General features: G+C 44.2%; 1 long non-coding RNA gene across 1 annotated transcript in view; it reads right to left on the bottom strand.

Annotated features, from left to right (window-relative positions):
• Nucleotides 1-9175: 9175 nt before the first annotated feature.
• Nucleotides 9176-18237, bottom strand: part of LOC100606429 — a 33993-nt gene continuing 24931 nt past the window's right edge. The window contains exons 2-3 of the long non-coding RNA XR_121523.2: nucleotides 10341-10478; nucleotides 9176-9911 (exon numbers count right to left, since the gene is read on the bottom strand). This is a non-coding gene — a long non-coding RNA (uncharacterized LOC100606429). The remainder of the gene's footprint in view (nucleotides 9912-10340; nucleotides 10479-18237) is intronic.

Here is an 18237-nt window from a genome sequence, read left to right as displayed (position 1 = left end):
GAATAGAAGAGGAAACCCTCTCTTCTGCCCGCAGAGCAGAAGCACCATGTGCAAAGGGATTTTCTTTTGATCTGTTTTGTTTCCTGCTGTATCCCCAGAACCCAGAACAGTGCCCAGAAACAATGTAAGGTGGGTGTGGTGTAGCTGAGGTAGCTTTGTCAGCTTTAGCGGAGGAAATAAAGGACACCCATTTACATTTAAATTTTAGATAATGCATCATTTTTAGTCTAAGTATGTCTGATGCAATATTTAGGGCATACTTTAATTAAATGGATTCACTGTTAATTGAAATTCAAATGGCACTGGGCATTCTAGTGTACCTGGCAACCCCAAGCCAAGGCAGTGGATGGCAGGTTGTACTGAGTTGAGTGGAGAAGGGCCAGCAGGGTGACCCGTGCCTATAATCCCAGTACTTTGAGAGGCCAAAAAGGGAGGATCACTTGAGGCCAGGAGTTGGAGACCAGCCTGGGCAACATAGCAAGACCCTGTCTCTACAAAAAAAATTTTTTTTTTAATTAGCCAAGTGTGGTGGTGCATGTTGTATCCCAGCTACTTGGGAGGCTGAAGCAGGAGGATCGCTTGAGCCCAGCTGAAGTCAAGGCTGCAGTGAGCAGAGATCACACTACTGTGCTCCAGCCTGGGCGACAGAGCAAGGCCCTGTCTTGAACCAACGAGAAAGAGTGGAAGAGAAGGCCCTCATCAATTACACAAGTCAGGAAAGGCAGAGCCCCAAGCCAGCTGTGGGGGAGTGAGGATGGTTTTCCCAGGGAGCTCAGCTGTGAGCAGCCTGGTAGGGACAACCAGAGTAGAGAGCAGAGTTCCCACCGGGGGCCTAGGGGTCGACATGTTTTGTTCCATCTTCAAATTTTAATTAGTTCTCAACGTTTAAAATCTGGCAATTTTACATTTTTAAAAATTGGCTTAAAAAAATCTGAAGGTCTTGGCTGGGTGTGGTGGCTTATGCCTGTAATCCCAGCACTTTGGGAGGCCAGGACAGGTGAATCACTTGAGGCCAGGAGTTCGAGACCAGTCTGGCCAAAATGGTGAAACCCTGTCTTTACTAAAAATCCAAAAAGTAGCCGGGCATGGTGGTGGGCACCTGTAATCCCAGCTACTCAAGAGGATAAGTCAGGAGAATTGCCTGAACCCTGGAGGCACAGGTTGCAGTGAGTCGAGATTGCACCACTACACTCCAGCCTGGGCAACAAAGTGAGACTCCATCTCATAAAATATATATATATCTGTAGGTCTTTATTTCCAAATGACATTTGATAGGAGGTGAATAGCAGCTGTCCCCTCGGGCATGGGGGGAGGCTGGACTCTATCGGCTTCACTCTCCTATAGCTTACTTTACCTACTTTGTTCTCTCGAACCATAGAACTTCTGTGCTGCTATCCCCAGAGTAGGGTGATTGGGAGAGTTGCTAGATATGGCCTATAAAATTGACAAAAGATGAAAAAGAAAGGAAGGCCCTGCCCTGGGTGTAAAGAGCCTGTAAACCATGCAAAGGGTTTTCCTCTAGACATGGAGGGGTCCACAGGGTGTTGTGTAAACCAGGCCAGTGGCATACCCTGATGTCCTTTAGAATATGACTCTGGTGGCCTCGTGAAGGAAGGATGGGAGCAGGCAGTGGCTGGAGTCTGTTGGAGGCCCCTGCAGTATTCATTGGATATTTAACATGGTGAGGCTGACGGGGAGAACACAATAGGGAAGACAGTTCTAATAATTACTGTCTTCAGATCCTTACAGAAGGGCCTCAGACCCTCTGCAATCCAGAGGATTGGATTCAACTCCTGAGCAGGTTGTAAATGTGTGAGTTTCAGTGGAGAGCGTGGCAGGTTTAAGGGATAATGACATGTAGTGATCCATATTTATTCTATCTCTCTGTCTATTTATTTATGGTGGGGAGGGAGGAGGAAGGCAACAGATGGAGTTAGAAATGGACATGACCCTGCATTTGCTCTGCTAACTCCCCTTGGTTTAAGGAAACATGGCTATTCCTCGGCCCTGCATGCCTGGCTGACCCAGGCTGTCCTCGCTGGTGGCTGGTGGCTGGGGGCAAATGCATTCGTAATGGAAGAGGTGAACTCACTGTCGGGGGTTCGAGGGAGCGCAGGGAGGTATTTTCTTCTGCGGTAATAAGATTGTCAGGGCCCCCCTTCCTGGCTCGTGCATTGCAGGGACCGATGCAGGCTGCCAGAATGGGAAGCTCACTCTTCTTAATTAGTCCTAATGCAGTCGAGGCTGTTTTCTTAGCCTGACCAAAGGGAATAGTAATTAATATGGTGGGAGAGACAGACGGAGAGTTCAAGGCCGGCATGTGTGCCCCTGACCCTGGGGTCACTGGGGAAGGGGAACCTAGAAGACAATAGCCTGGCTCCTGTAGGCCTGGACAAAGGCTGGCTCTGGTTCTCAAACCTCAGCTCACTGTGGCCTTCCCATTAATGAGAAATTGTGTCCTTTCACTCCTGGCAAAGGGACCCAGCTTAATAGACCTACCAAATAATATGTGTGTGTCTACGTTTGTGCATGCATGTGTGTGTGTTTTAAGGAGTAATCTGTCTCCCAGTTAAATTCACGAGGCCTGGGGCAGTACATGTTTCTTTTTTTTTTCTTTTTGAGACACAGTCTTGCTCTGTCACCCAAGCGGGAGTGTAGTGGCACAATCTTGGCTCACTGCAACCTCTGCCTCCTGGGTTCCAGCGATTCTCCTGCCTCAGCCTCCCGAGTAGTTGGCACTCCAGGCGTGCGCTACCACGCCCAGCTAATTTTTGTATTTTTTTTTTTTTTTTAGTAGAGACAGGGTTTCACCAGATTGGCCAGGCTGGTCTTGAACTCCTGACCTCGTGATCTGCCCACCGCGGCCTCCCAAAGTGCTAGGATTACAGGCATGAGCCACTTTGCCTGGCCAAGTACCTATCTTAATGCTAGTCAGTGGCTACTGTTGCTGCTGGTAGGGCTGGATGTGTACCATCAACATGCAGGGCGCAGGACTCATTTCATCCTAGGTCTTGCACAGCATCCTGGAGCTAGGAGCTTGGAAATGAGCATGGCCTTTTGCAAGCTGGGAAGAGGCTATCTGGGTGGGAGCAGGTAGCTGGTGCTCAGGTACCACTGCCATTAGCGAGCCGGGTGGTAGGCAGGCCGCTGATACACACACAGTGAGGACAAAAGCCAGAGGCAGTAACAGCTCCATCTCCCAGCAAATCCCCACAGAGAGAGGGAATGAGGGCCCCAGAATGATGGTGAATGGGATGCAAACAACTCTCACTCATTACGGATGACCTACCACTCAGGAATGACAGGTAGACACAGAGCCACAAATAAGTGACAATACATCGCATTTGCAGTGCCTTTTCCTTGTTTGGAGATGCTGATCTTTCCAGCAACAAAATTTAGTTCTTTTTAGGTTTTGCCCTCTACTTTCCTTTGGCTTGTTCTTCTTCTCCTCTTTTTTTGCTTTAATTAAATATTGCCGCCTAACTCTTTCAGGTCAGCAGCAATGTCACCAGCATCAGCCATGAATCATGGCTGAGCTGACATTTTAAAAATGGCATCGTCAGGGTAGCAAGTGCAGGCCAGACACCCAGGCACAATGACTGGACCCCGTAAATTACACTAAAAGTCTAATCAGAATAATCAACACGTTGACATCTTTATGCATGTGGGCAGAACTCGGGAAAGGAAAAGGCGCTGACTTGGATTGCTCTGAGATTTTGCTTACAGCAGATTCTGGCACTTTCTGAGGATGCAAAAAGAATCTTCAAGGTGTATCTTTTGAGTATGCAGTGACTGCTTTCCCCACATTTACATGATGTGATTAAAAACAGATATAATGAGTATCTCTCAGTAGCATGTTGGTTTATATGCAGCTCATGCAGCCGTCATTTTTTTTTTCCTGCAAACCTCCCGCATACACAGATTTCTTCATCAGTGCACGTACGCATGAATGGCACTCTCTCTCACACACACATGCACACACATACCCTATGATTATAATTTGAAGACATTCTTGGGTACTCTGACTACAGAACTGCATTCAAACTCTGTCATTATTAGAATGGTTTTCATAATTCTGACCAGTTCTGTACTGATCCCCATTAATGTGATTTTCTGAGGCCAAACAGGATAGCCACCCTCCAGCCCAGGCCATTTATCACCTTTCTTGCTCCATTTTAGTTTTTGACCTTTACTTTTTTCTCTCTCAAACCTCCCCCTACCCCTGTCACCTCCTTTTTGTCTCTCTAGTTTGCAAACAAACAAACCAACCCTCCTAAAGCTTTGTCCTCCCTGACTCCAAGGGGGTGCTCTTGGCCATATATAATGCAGAAAGAGCACCTCCCAGTGATTAATTGGCCCCACCAGGTCACAGAGAGCCCATTTGTCACCAGTGAGCTCTGGCCATCACAACCAGGCTGTCCAGGGCTCATGGGCAGCCCAGTGCACACCAGCTGGGACTCACCAGTTAGTACCCACTGAGGTGTGGCCAGCCAGGACCCAAGGGTGAGTGCTGTGGGTTGGCTGGAAGGAAGAAGGGGGGCACAAAAGGAAGAAAAAGTGAAAAAAAGAGGATCACAGTTGACAGATGAGAAGCAGAAGCATTTTTTTTAATGATAAGGAAGTAGGCTTTGTTTTTCTTTCACGGGTTTCTCATTTATTGAGCACTTACTGTGTTCCAAGAGTGAACAAGATATTGTCCCTTAATCTGGTAGCGGTTTGATAGATTTGACCCATCTGATTTTCGCAGTGATCTCAAGGGAAGGATATAGCTGATATCTGTATGCTAATTTTTCAGATGGATAAACAGTGCCAGAATCTCTGTGATTTGCCCACAGCCAGATGATTATACCTCCTCCCCTAGAGCTTCTTTTGTTCCATCACACACGAGAGGGGTCCATCAGCTTGACCCATCTGCCATACCCTTGAGTCCTCCTGCAATGCCCTGACTACAGAACAGCCATCAAACCCATTAACTCCTGGGTATAAACACCGAGACTCTGGTTTCACTTTTGGCTTTTTCTACATACCAGCCATAAGGCCTTGGACAAGTCACTTTAGCGCTTGGATCCTTAGTATTTTCATCTATAAAACAGGTTTCATGCCCTTAGAATTGTGACAATTATATGAGATTATAAAACTTGGGGTATTATGCTTGGCATAGATTAAGCAATTCATAAATTGCTAGGTGTGTAAGGTACCTATGTATGTATTTCTATAATCATTCTGTAAGGGTCGGGCTGTCTGGGCACCCGCAAGTTTCCCCAGCATCAGCACACCTACCAAGGCACAAGACTGGGGAGAGAGATAACCAAAGAGATAGATGTCTACAAAGTACTTCCCAGGAATATACTTCCCCAGCTTCTCCCTCTCCACCCTCCTGCTACAGTGGTTCCTACAGCCAAGCATTTGCTCAAGAAGTACTTGCTGATCATTCCACTGGAAAGCACTGTATTAGGTGCTATGCGCTGGTCAGGGCAGAGAGGGCAGGAGGCGGGAAAAGGGCAGTGACAGAAACACAGCAGAAGAGAGGGTGGGGATAGGTAAGATGCATTCCCGCTGGTGGTCTTTGGCCCAGTTATGAGACCCCCTCGTGGACATGTCCCGCTTTAGAAAGCTCCACATAAGAAAGTCCAGCCCAGTGAACAATTTCAGGAAAGGGAGATTTCTATAGAATAACAAACTCTTTTGCTTTAAACAAACACACAAACAAAAAAAGATGGTGAAATATGGTGATTACTTTTAAGTCAGTAGTTCATACTAGTTCTTTTTTTTCTTTTCTCTTTTTTTTTTTGAGACAGGGTATCATTCTGTCTCCCAGACTCAAGTGCAGTGGCACAGTCATGGCTCACTGCAGCCTCAACCTCCTGGACTCCAGTGCTCCTCCCATCTCAGCCTCCCAAGCAGCTGAGACTATAAGCATGCACCACCATGCCTCACCAATTTTTCATTTTTTGTAGAGACAGGGTCTTGCTACATTGCCCAGGCCAGTCTCAAACTCCTGGACTCAAGTGAACCTCCCACCTGGGCCTCCCAAAGTGCTGTGAACAAAACTATCAGTAGCCCAAATTGTTGAGCTGCTCTGCTTGTGAGTACATATGCAGGAGGTACAAGGAGAGCCATGTTCAAGCTACCAGAAGCCCCTGGAAGAGCAAAAGCTAGAAATGGCCTCTGTGTATCAGACACTTTCTCCTTATGAGGCACTGAGTTGGGCACCTCGCATGATAGATTTCACTTAAGTTACGCAGTGATGCCACAGAGTAAGTGTCATTACCTCTGTTTTACAAATGGGACAACTGAGTCAGGAAGCATGACTGGTGAGTGACTACTAGTAAGTGGTCTGAAGCATTTCTATTGGTCAGTATGCTTTTGGGGTTAAAGTAGTAAAAATCTGTTTCAAAATGGCTTAAATAATATGAAACAGTTTTATCTCACTAAACAGCAAATGTAGTGGTAGGGTGGGCTCTCAGATGGGTGGATTCAGTGGCTTATTGGTGTCATCAAGAAATTTTTCCATTTCTTCTGGATAATTCTCTCCTTGATGTGTTAGCTGGCCTTTCCTTCAGGTCCCCTTTGAATGGTAATATTGGCACAGAAATGAACATCTCATAGAGACCCAATATTGTCCAGAGATACAAAGGAAGCATCAATGTCTAGCTCTCTCTCACTTTTTTTTTTTTTTTTTTTTTTGAGATGGAGTCTCCCTCTGTCTCCCAAGCTGGAGTGCAGTGGTGTGATCTCAGCTCACTGCAACCTCCACCTCCCAGGTTCAAGCGATTCTCCAGCCTCTCAGCCCCCTGAGTAGCTGCAATTACAGGTGTGCACCACCTCGCCTGGCTAATTTTTGTATTCTTAGTAGAGACAGGATTGTGCCACATTGGCCAGGCTGGTCTCGAACTCCTGGCCTCAGGTGATCTACCTGCCTCGGCCTCCCAAAGTGCTGGGATTACAAGCATGAGCCACTGTGCCCAGCCAATTTCTAAACCTCTTAACAGCAAACTTTTCCCCAGAATCCTTCAGCAGGCTTTCCTTCCACTGGGACACATGACCAGACTTAAACACATCACTGACAAATGCATGAGATCACAGTCTGCCCAGTCTCACCAGCACCCAGCATGGTGGAATGTGGAGGATAAGACCCTAGGGCAAGTCGAAAAAGGATGAAAGGGAACTGGGAGTTGAGGCAACAGTTACCATTGTCAGCCACAGCCAAGACTCCAACACTCTCTGATAGCAAAAGAGGAAATGTTAGTCTTCTAGCTATAAAATTATGTCTATCCAATACTCAGCAAAATTGAAGGAATTCTGATTTTTTTTTCCTAACAGCTCTTGAATAACAAAGGGTGGTGTTATGGGATGAATTTTGTTCCTCCCCAGCCCCTGCAAAAAATCATGTTGAAGTCCTAACCCTCAGTATCTCAGAAAGGGACTGGATTTGGGGATGGAGTCTTTGAAGAGGTAATTAAGTTAGAATGGTAAGCCCTGATCCAATTTGACTGGGATTCTTATAAGAAAGAAGGGGAGATTAGGACTCAGAGGGAAGACCATTTGAAGGCACAATGAGAAGACAGCCAAGGAGAGAGGCCCCAGGAAAAACCAACCCTGCCAACACCTTGATCTCAGATGTCTACCCTCCCAGAACCTGTAGCCTTCTTTCTCACAGAGAAAATGAATTTCTACAGCCTGAGCTACTTTGTTATGGAAGCCCAAGCAAACTAACCCAGGAGGGTTGTCTGTTTCACAGTTTCCTTCAAATCCATAGTATTCACTGGAGATTGGGAATGACAGAGATGGTAGAAGGAGTTGGGAGGAGGACTTCAATTATCAGGAGGAAGGAATAGAGCAAAGAGGCAGAGGAAGGAGGGCACATGAGTATTGGAGAGGAAATGTGAATGCCTTTGGAAATTTGACCCTTTGGGCAGTAAATCTAGGCATAAGTCTGGGTGCCAGGAAGTCATGAGGCCACTGACCTCTGGGAAGTTGGAAGGGAAAGTTGCTTTGGGCAGAAAAATGACTTTGATTTGGGGAAAAGTCTCTTTATTCTTTGTCAACTATGAAATCAATAATTTGTGCATTTTCTTCGTGCCAGTCACTGTGCTTGGGCTGTGAAATGGATAGACAGGGCGGCCCGTGACTTCAAGGAATTGGTATTTACTAAAAAATAATAAGTTTAGCATGAGCGGTGGGAGGAAGATTAGTTTCAGACATTTTATTGCCAACCTCCAAAGCTCTGTTGTCGGGAAGTTTAGGATATGCTGGAGCCATTGATTTGTAAAGACAGATGACCCCATCCAAGGGCTGAGCAGAGGAAAGTATCTGCAGAGGTGGCCTCCCAAATAGAAAAAAAAAAAATCTTCTGAAAACATCCTGTTTTATTTCCACAAATTATCTTCTTTGGCTTCTCAAATGGGAGAAGAAAAGAAAAAATGCTTGGATTTAAAGTAGAAATAGGTAGAAAGCAAGAACATCCAGAAGATAAACTGTGCTGCCTGTTTGCCCCTGAAGCGTGGTAGAGGAAATGTACCTTTTGGATGAGGAAGCTCCAAGCAGGTGCCAAGTCTTATTGTATGTTGTGATTTGTCTTGGAATCTTGTAGGCCTTACCGGGAAACATCAGGAGGTTGCTCAGATGGAGGAATCTAGGTGGGTTTCATGTAAGCTTTTCTGAAGTTCTATGAAATCTAGGGCTTTATTCCCTCATTATAAGTCAAGGCAGGGCTTTGCCTCAAGTTTTGCCCTGGGCATGTGTGCTCCTGAAGATAAAACCAAATCCTGACCAACAAACCCGTCCCACACCCAGACAGAAGCCCTGGAGAGATGAAACTTGGGTGGCCCATCCATCAACAAACCTAGGTTCCACCACAAGTGCAGATTCTGTATCAGTCAAGTGATACCAGAGGTTTATGGAGATCCACAGAGATGACAGTTTATTTAGGTTGTCCTGCCTAGAATTTTTTGTCTTTTTTTCTGTTGATTTTTACTGGCATAAAATGTTGGACATTTTGTACCTTTATCACTATGGCATAGATGTTTAGATGATGACTGTAAATGAAATATGGAGGTATCCTAAAGATATTTATGTAATTTAGCAAAATTGTTTTGCAAATTCATTCAAAAGAATCTGCTCAGTTCACGTCTTGCTAGCATCACAAAACATTTCACAAATCACACCTTAATGTGGGAACAAGTACACATTACTTAAACATACCAAATATGTGAATGTACAAACAGTGTTTAAAATATTTTGTACAATAAATTGTGATCACTCTGTTAAAATACCAATTTCTAGAGAAAATTGATTTAAGAAAAATATCTAATCACAGTACCCCGTGAAAGCTGCATTTTTTCAGTATCATTTAATTTTCAAGCCAAGAGATTTGGACGGTTGTCTCATTTTGTTTTCCTTTTATTTTTTTTTCCATTCATTTGCTGAACAATCATCTTCTGAAACATCCCACTTCTGCTGTGGTATCAACTGGCATGTTACCAAAAAGATGTAAATGATTTAATTGAATTAGTTTAATTAGGTAAATTAACAGTTAAGCATATCACACACAAGCTTGTTCTGTTTATACTACGTTATGGAGATAATTTAGTGCAGAAGGAGAATGGGCATGACCAAAATTCCAATGAAATGAGCCAGATTAGCTGGCAGAGGGGAAAAAAATACAAAGATAACAGTTGCTGGAATTAAATCTGAGTAAATAATTCATGGGCTGGATTCATTATGTAATTGAGTCATAGACAACCAGTTGATAGTCAATGAATGTGCAAAAACATTGCTACTGAGTGGAAGCGTGAAGACGACTGAAGTGTTTCTGACCTTTCCCGAAACATATTCCCAGGAAAATTCCAGCGGTCCTTGGTAATTTAGACAAACTGAGGCAACGCCAGCCAGCTTAGTTAATCAAAAATCTGAATTAAAACAAAAAAAACACAAATGAACCGTAGTTTGACTGCCTTCAAGTATATGCCATGCCATTAAATCAAACAAAGCAGGGTTATTCAATCTTGGCAATATGGGCTTTGTTTGGTAGGACTGGCATTGGAGGGAGTTTCTAGGGCATTGTAGGATGCTTAGCAGCATCCCTGGCGTCTACCCGATAATGCCAGTGACACCGCCTTCCCTGCAGTGGTGATAACCCAAATGTCTCAAGACATTGCCAGATGTCCCCTGGGCGGGGGTGTCAAAATAACCCTGGCTCAGAACCACTAAAATAAAACCGTTAAATACTGTCTAATATGAATCTTTAGGAATTCTGCTTTAGTAAATTATTCACAATGAGTTGTAACATTCATGGTGCTTACATAGAATCTGATATAAAATTTAAAAATATTTATTACCTCAAGTATTTGAAACATTTCCTGGCTGGGCACAGTGGCTCATGCCTGTAGTGTCAGCACTTTAGGAAATTGAGGCAGGCAGATGGCTTGAGCCCAGGAGTTTGAAACAAGCCTGGACCACATAGTGAAACCCTGTCCCTACAAAAAGTACAAAAAATTAGCCAGGAGTAGTGGTACGTGCCTTTAGTCCCAGGTACTTGGGAGACTGAGGTGGGAAGACTACTTGAGCTCAGGAGGTCGAGGCTTCAGTGATCTGTGATCATGCCTCTGGACTCCAGCCTGGGTGACAGAGCAACACCCTGTCTCCAGGAAAAAAGAAAAAAAAAAATATATATATATATATATGTCTGTTAATTCTCATTCATTCATTTGGCAAGAAGCAGGTATTAACCACTAAGCACATAGTGTCATTAGATTCAAAAAGTATCAACACCCTCATGGACAAGGAGTTCCAGGCAGACTTGTGAATGAAGAAATCACATAGCCAAAGCTGGGCATGGAGGGGTTCACCTATGATCCCAGCTATTTGGGAGGCTGAGGCGGGTGGGAGGATGGTTTGAGCTCAGCAGTTCAAGTCCATCCTGGGCAACACAGTGAGACCCCATCTCAAAAAAGAAAAAAAATCACATGGCATATACTAAATGCTAGCAAAGGTGGGAAGACTAAGGGAACCACATTTTTAAGAGAGCCCCAGCCTTAGGTAAATAGTTTTAGTTCTGTGTGGCAGCAGGGGCGACCACCAAGGCATCAAAGTCTGAGCTAAGACATTCACTGATCTAGTGGCAATGAGATAAACTCGGAGGTTTTAAGCAAAGGAATGTTACATACAGTCAGTGTTGACTTCTGGAAACAGCAAAGGTTTTAAAGTCACACTCACAAGAGTCAAATACTGATGTTGTCACTTGCCAAGTGAGGCAAATTGCATATTTCTGAGCCTCATGTCCATATCAATAAATAATAGCTACCTCATTGCAAATGGTGAGTGAGACAGTGTCTGTGGAGCACTTAGCATACTATCTGCCCCATAAAAGTCACTCAATAATTATCAGTGCTTGTTTCCTTCATTAGCCGGTCTATCCCACTCAACATCTTGCTGGTACAGAACACAGTGGAAAGCCTACATTTACAAGGTTTGCACTCCCCAACATCTGGGTTGTGTTGTCAAACGTCGCTGAAGTTGTCCAAAACGTTGCCACTGGATTTTGTTTACTCTAGAGCTGAGTGTTTAAATCCCTTAAATCGGTAACGTCAGTTTGACATCCATGTGAATCTTCCACGAGGTTTCAGGATCTGGAATCGGGAGGTGGCTTTCTCTACCACATCCCCAGGTTTGGAGCCAAATGTGGTCATTATTACCACAGAAATCAGGGAGGACGTGGAAAAGTACCCATTGGAAGAAGTTTATATATATATATATATATATATATATATATATGTATGTATGTATACACACACACACAAAGGAATGTAAATGTTTTGCCAAGCAAGTTTCTGGCAACAGTGCCTCCAATGCCAGTGTTTTCATTCTGTAAGGAAACAGCGACAACCAAACAGAGGGGATGGGAGACCTGTTTTACATTTGGAAGTACCAACAAAGCCACATTCCCACCCCTTCTGCACATGTATCACTAACGTACACAACGCTTTGTATATATAATGGAAAGCAGGGCTAAGCTGTTTTCTGTGGGATTCTGACATGTCTCTTTCTTTTTCTCACACATATTCTGCAGTGATACATCTATAAATGAAGGGGACATTTCCAAGAACACATTTCATTGTCAGAAACATGTACACACCATGTAGAACAAACACAGCCTGAACAAAGATGTCCTCTTCCCCCTACCACTCCTTCCCTGGGTACCCACTTCTCATCCTTTCCCGTGACAGTGGGACTCCCCATTCCAGGTGATCGGGCCAGGTAGCTTCTGGGAGTTGAGCCTGTAGGGTGGCTGCCCCAAAGTCACTCAACAGCAGTCCTGGTACCACCGTCTACCAGCTGCAGCTGATGAGGAAATCGGACTCTTCCTTAATCCCTTCCATGCCCTGGGGCTTATTCTCAGAAGTTTATCTAACTTGTGAATGTTATGGCTATAATAATGTACAAGTTCTGATTAACCCAAAAGGGAAATGGTGAATTCCCAGTGGCCTCTGTCCATCTTTTAGGATTTAGAAGGTTCTAGAAGGAATGGTCAGCTGCTGTGCTTTACAGCTCCATCCCATGACCTACTGTCTTTCCTTGCATACCACAGCCTTTTCTTTTTCCTTTTTTTTTCCAAGATGGAGTCTCGCTCCGTTGCCCAGGCTGGAGTGCAGTGGCACAATCTCAGCTCACTGCAAGCTCCGCCTCCTGGGTTCACACCATTCTCCTGCCTCAGCCTCCCGAGGAGCTGGGACTACAGGCGCCTGCCACCATGCCTGGCTAATTTTTTTTTATATACATATTTTTTTAGAGACGGGGTTTCACCGTGTTAGCCAGGATGGTCTCGATCTCCCAACCTCATGATCCACCTGCCTCAGCCTCCCAAAGTGCTGGGATTACAGGCGTGAGCCACCGCACCCGGCCTCTTTTTCCTTTTTAAAAAATTATTTTGATATTATTTTAGACAACAAAAAATTTGCAAAAATTGTTCAGAGAGTTTCTGTGTATTCCTCACCCAACTTCCCCAATGATAACAACCCTAGATAACTGTGGTGCAGCTATCAAAATTAAGAAATCAGCTGGGCATGGTGGTGCATACATGGAATCCCAGGTACTCAGGAGGCTGAGGCAGGAGGATCACTTGAGCCCAGGAGTTTGAAGACAAACTGGGCAACATAGCAAGACCCCGTCTCCAAAAAAAAATAAAGAAAAGAAAAAGAAATTGCTTTTCTTAATTAATGGGTACAATACTAATACCAAAGCACAGATTATATTTGGATTTCACCAGTGTTTTCACTCACGTCCTCTTTCTTGGATCCTATCCACAATCCTAAATGTAGAACAGCTTTTAGCTATGTTTCCTTTTTCTCCCTTAATCTATGACAGCCTCTCAGTCTTCGCTTGTTTTTCATACCTGGACACTTTTGAAAAGTATTGTTCCACGACTGGATAGAATACATCTGAAGGTTCTCATGATTTGATTGAAGACATTCGTGTGTTTTGGGCAGGAATAACAGAGGTGACATGCCCTTCTCAGGGTGTTATATGGAGGGTGCGTGAGGCCAGTGTGGCTTATATCTGATAGTGCCTTTGGTCACTTGGGTAAGGTGGTATCTGCCAGGTTTTCATGCCATAAATTTACTATTTTTCCCTTTGTAACTGTTAAGTATATTTTGGGAGATACGTTGAGATGATAATATCCTACTTCTCAACTTTCGTCTGCTAAATTGAGTACCCCTGGCAGCACCGGTCTTGCCTATGACATTTATGACTGTGGTATCCTCACAGGGACTTTTCCATGTTCTCCCTAAAGTTAGAAATTAATTTTCTTAATGAATGAGTCCAATACTGGTTTTTCATCCTTCCATTCCATCTACATTTATTCATCAGCACTCCCGCAAACTTTGGGCTGACTGTCCACAACATTTTTATTCTCACCTTGTAGAATTTCTCCTAATCTCCCACCCTGGTTCCTATACAGGATTCTGTAAATATTTTCAGAAGTGGAAAAGAGGAGAAAAAAGACAAGCAAAGGAATAAAAGTGCCTACAGTGATCCCAGTCTGTGCTCACTGTGTGACTTCGAACAAGTCACTGTCCTTTGAGCTTCTGTTTTCTCTCTTTTTTTTTTTTTTTTTTGTTTTGAGATGGAGTCTCGCTCTTGTTGCCCAGGCTGGAGTGCGATGGCACGATCTCTCGGCTCACCGCAACCTCCACCTCCCGGGTTCAAGCGATTCTCCTGCCTCAGCCTCCCGAGTAGCTGGGATTACAGGTGCCCATCACCTCACCCAGCTAATTTTTGTATTTTTAGTAGAGATGGGGTTTCACCATGTTGGCCAGGCTAGTCTTGAACTCCTGACCTCAGGTGATCCACCCACCTTGGCCTCCCAAAGTGCTGGGATTACAGGCATGAGCCACTGTGCCCAGCCCCATTTTCTCTTCTGAGAATGCCATCTCTAAGCCCCTTCCAGCTCTAAAATGCTGTGATCCTATGACAGGCAGCTGGGTTGTGATGGAATCTGCAGCTGGCGTCACCAAACTGCCCAACAGTGAGATGAACAAACATGGGGTGGTGACAGGACAGACAGGGGAATTCAGGAAGGAGAGGAAATGGTCTATGAATCTTTTACAAGCACTGGGGATACTGACATCAATAATACTTTTCACACGGAGGAATACGTTGGAGGGAATGCTAAGGTTTGAGGAGGAAGCAGCTCCACTTGGGATGAGGCCTTTTATCTTTGCCTGGCCCTTGAAACAGATGAATCAGCCCTTTTCTCCCCAGATTGAAGAATCCATAGTGTGTGTTTCCACCATCTGTTTCATTACTTTGAATCAGGCTTAATACCCATTTAAGGCTTAATGGTTGCAGAATTATACTGGATGTAAATATAGTTTTTAACAGCATGGCTTAAAAGCTGAAGTTTCACTTTTATCCTCTATATAAAGCTCACAAAACATGCAGACCTCAAGACTAAAAATTTTCTTGATGTCTTATAAGCCAAGTGTGTTTCTTCTGGTTTGCAGTCCAGAGCCACTTTGTATTGATATTTTAAATATACAATTAGAAATTACCGATTATTTTGCCTATCTTGCTAGCTGATTTTAGAACATCGGTCATTATTTAAAAAAAATAAACTGAGAGAGAAACATTTGGAACTATAAAAGGGAAGTTTGGCTCCCAGGAGTGAACTGTGAGTGCTGGATTGGGCTAGACACCCAGGAATTGATCATGGGTAGTGGTCTTTGTTAAAGAGAGAAGAATCCAGAGATGAGGAAAATCAAAATTTGTCCCCAGCTGGGGTTATTTGAGCCAGTTCTTGTGAAACTCCTTTCCTAGCTAGTCTGTTCTCACATCTGCTGGCTAATAGAGGAATGTACTGGTTTGGGATCCAGCCTCTTGTTTTATTTTGTTTTGTTTTGTTTGAGACGGGCTCTCACTCTGTCACCCAGTCTAAAGTGCGGTGGCACAGTCACAGCTCACTGCAGCCTCGACCTCCCAGGCTCAAGTTCTTCCCACCTCAGCCTCCCAAGCAGCTGGGACCCACAGGCACGTGCCCCCATGCCTGGTGGATTATTTTAAATTTTTGTAGAGATGGGGGTCTCCCTATGTTGCTCAGGCTGGTCTCAAACTTCTGGGCTCAAGCAATTCTCTCATCTTGGCCTCCCATTTCCCCCAGTGGGGTCCTACCTCTTAATTACCCTTTTTAAATAAAGAACTTTTGAAATATCACTGTAATAAAACTGCTTTGGTAAATATAAGTTGGAGAATCACAAGGAAAGTGAGGGTAGGAGAACGAGTGGCCAGTTTGTCACAACTTGTAGTGAAGATTCGGTGTTATTGATTAAACTGTAAGTTTAGTTCTTTACAGACAGGGATGAACATCTCTCAGTGACTGCGGTACTGTGAATTCCATACATAGTGCCTGGCACGTAGTAGGTGATCAATAATCCGTGATGCAGCAATAAATGGTTAAAAGGTAGAAATTATCTCTGTGTGGATTATACCCTGAATTATGGTCCCTTTCGTTTACCTTTCAGGTAATGGTTGGAGCTAGAGGTAACCTAAAAGGAGTAACTACACTTGAAGGTCTATGCCTTAAGTTTATATACTACTTTGTAACAATATTTTTCACAATGTGTTTCTTGGAAGGTTAGTAGATATTATTCAGTAAAAGAGTCCTGTGGTCAAAGTGTGAACTGCGAAAGGTTAAACAGTTTTTTTCTTTACTTTTGTTTTTAACTGCAGGACTTGTCAGGGCCTTTGACCGTTTGCATGGGTGTTGGGATTTACCAAAGGAGGCATAAAAACTTTGAATATTGAATCTTCGTTTTCTTAAAGTATCCTTCATCCTAATAATCCAATGATCACAATTTGAGAAACATTGTTTATAATATGCAGAGCACTTTTACTTGAGTAAATCACCCTAGAACATTTGGTTTCTCCGGTCTTTGACCTTGAACTCATTACATACATGTAGAAAAATTTCCAAATCGAATGCATAATGTGAACAATGCCCCTAGGTACACAAATACTTGTTCAGTGGATGGATAGATGGATGGATGGTTTAGTGACTATATCAGAATAATATTGTTAGATAAATGACATTATCAGCACCAAGATCTGGGAGAGTTCTTGAGATTTCCCCAAAACCACAATGTTCTCACTTTGATTGCCTCTCTCCTCCACCCCAGCCCCCAGCATAGAGCTACTCATTGCCTTTTGCTAATTTCAGGAGCTTCTAAGTGCTGTTTCCACATCTGGTCTCACTGCCCTCCAATCTGTCCACACGCAGGCCTGCTATGGCTCGGGGTCAATTACATGGCAGTCCTTCCGCAAGGTGCCCAGAGCCCTCTCCAACACAGTCCCAACTCACTCTTCCAGCCTCATCCTCCTTCACTCCCTTATGTACAGGTCACATTTCACCCAAACCAGCCTCCCCTCTGTTTCCCAAGTTTCCTTGAACTTTCTCACTCCTGTGCTGTTCTTTGCTCTGTTTTCTGTCTGGAATGCCTGGGGAATCCCACGTCATTGATGGCAAGGGCCTCTTGAACTATTACCTATTTTTTCACTTTCATTCCAAACCATCTTCTTCCTAAGAATGTCTCTAGTCCTGCTATTTTCTGAATCTCTGTGGCCTTCTCTGATATCACTCAAAATCACCAGTAATCCATCTATTTGCCCCATTTCCACCTTCCTGCCCAACACGCACACTGTATTGTGAACTCCTGCAAGGCAGCATTCTATACTTTTTTCCCCCAGTACTTTGCACACAGTGGGCCCTCAGCTGATAGTTGGTGAGTTGAGCACTCCTGTTAAGATCCATAAATGCATCTGTATTATTGCTCTTCAATAGTGTAGCACAGAGAGACAGACACAGATCTTGCCCTAAGAAAACATGTCGCAAATAAGAAAGCCCAATTATTTTCTAGAATTTGGAAGAATCAAATGTACTAATAGGCTATGATGTTGCAGAAGTTCATTTTAAGTCTGTCGTTCGGAACCTGGGTGAAATATTCCCCTAGAAACAGTATCACGCGTGGTGGTTGTGTCTCCCGCCAGCCCACAAAAGCCTATTTAACTTGTAATGTGTCTAAAGTCCGATACTAATAGCAGCCCCAGGGGTTCATCGGCCTCTTCTCTCAGGCCATCGGCAGTCTTAACACTACAGACCTTGCCCTGAGGCAAAGTACGAGGCCGGGATGGAAGAGAGTAAGGTGGATGATGGAGGGAAAGGAAGGGGAGGGGAGGGAGTTGTCTACTGTAAGCAAGAATGAGGTAAGCACAAGGAACATGGCCATGACAAACTGAGCAAGGGAGTCCGTCTGGTCTGCCATGGCAATTCAGGTGGAATGGCTACAGTATGCACTGGTGCAGGGACTTCAGGGGACAAACACATCCTCTGACATTTACTTTTTTTTTTTTTTTTGAAACAGTCTTTCACTGTTGCCCAGGGTAGAGTGCAGTGGCGTGATTATGGCTCACTGTAGCCTTGACCTCCCAGGCTCAGATGATCCTCCCTTCTTAGCCTCCTGAGGTAGCTGGGACTACAGGTGTGCACCACTATGCCCGGCTAATTTTTGCATTTTTTGTAGAGGCTGGGTTTCGTCATATTACCCAGGCTGGTCTCAAACTCCTGGGCTCAAGTGATCCACCTGCCTCCCTCTCCCATGTGCTGGGATTATAGACATAAGCCATAGATCCTGGCTGATATTTATTTTTATTGGAAAGTCTTTGGAAGACTACCTATCTGTCTTA

This window comes from Nomascus leucogenys, chromosome 2 (genome assembly GCF_006542625.1).
Source record: "Nomascus leucogenys isolate Asia chromosome 2, Asia_NLE_v1, whole genome shotgun sequence".
In the NCBI taxonomy this organism is placed as follows: domain Eukaryota; kingdom Metazoa; phylum Chordata; class Mammalia; order Primates; family Hylobatidae; genus Nomascus; species Nomascus leucogenys.
This window is presented reverse-complemented; position numbering and strand designations above follow the sequence as displayed.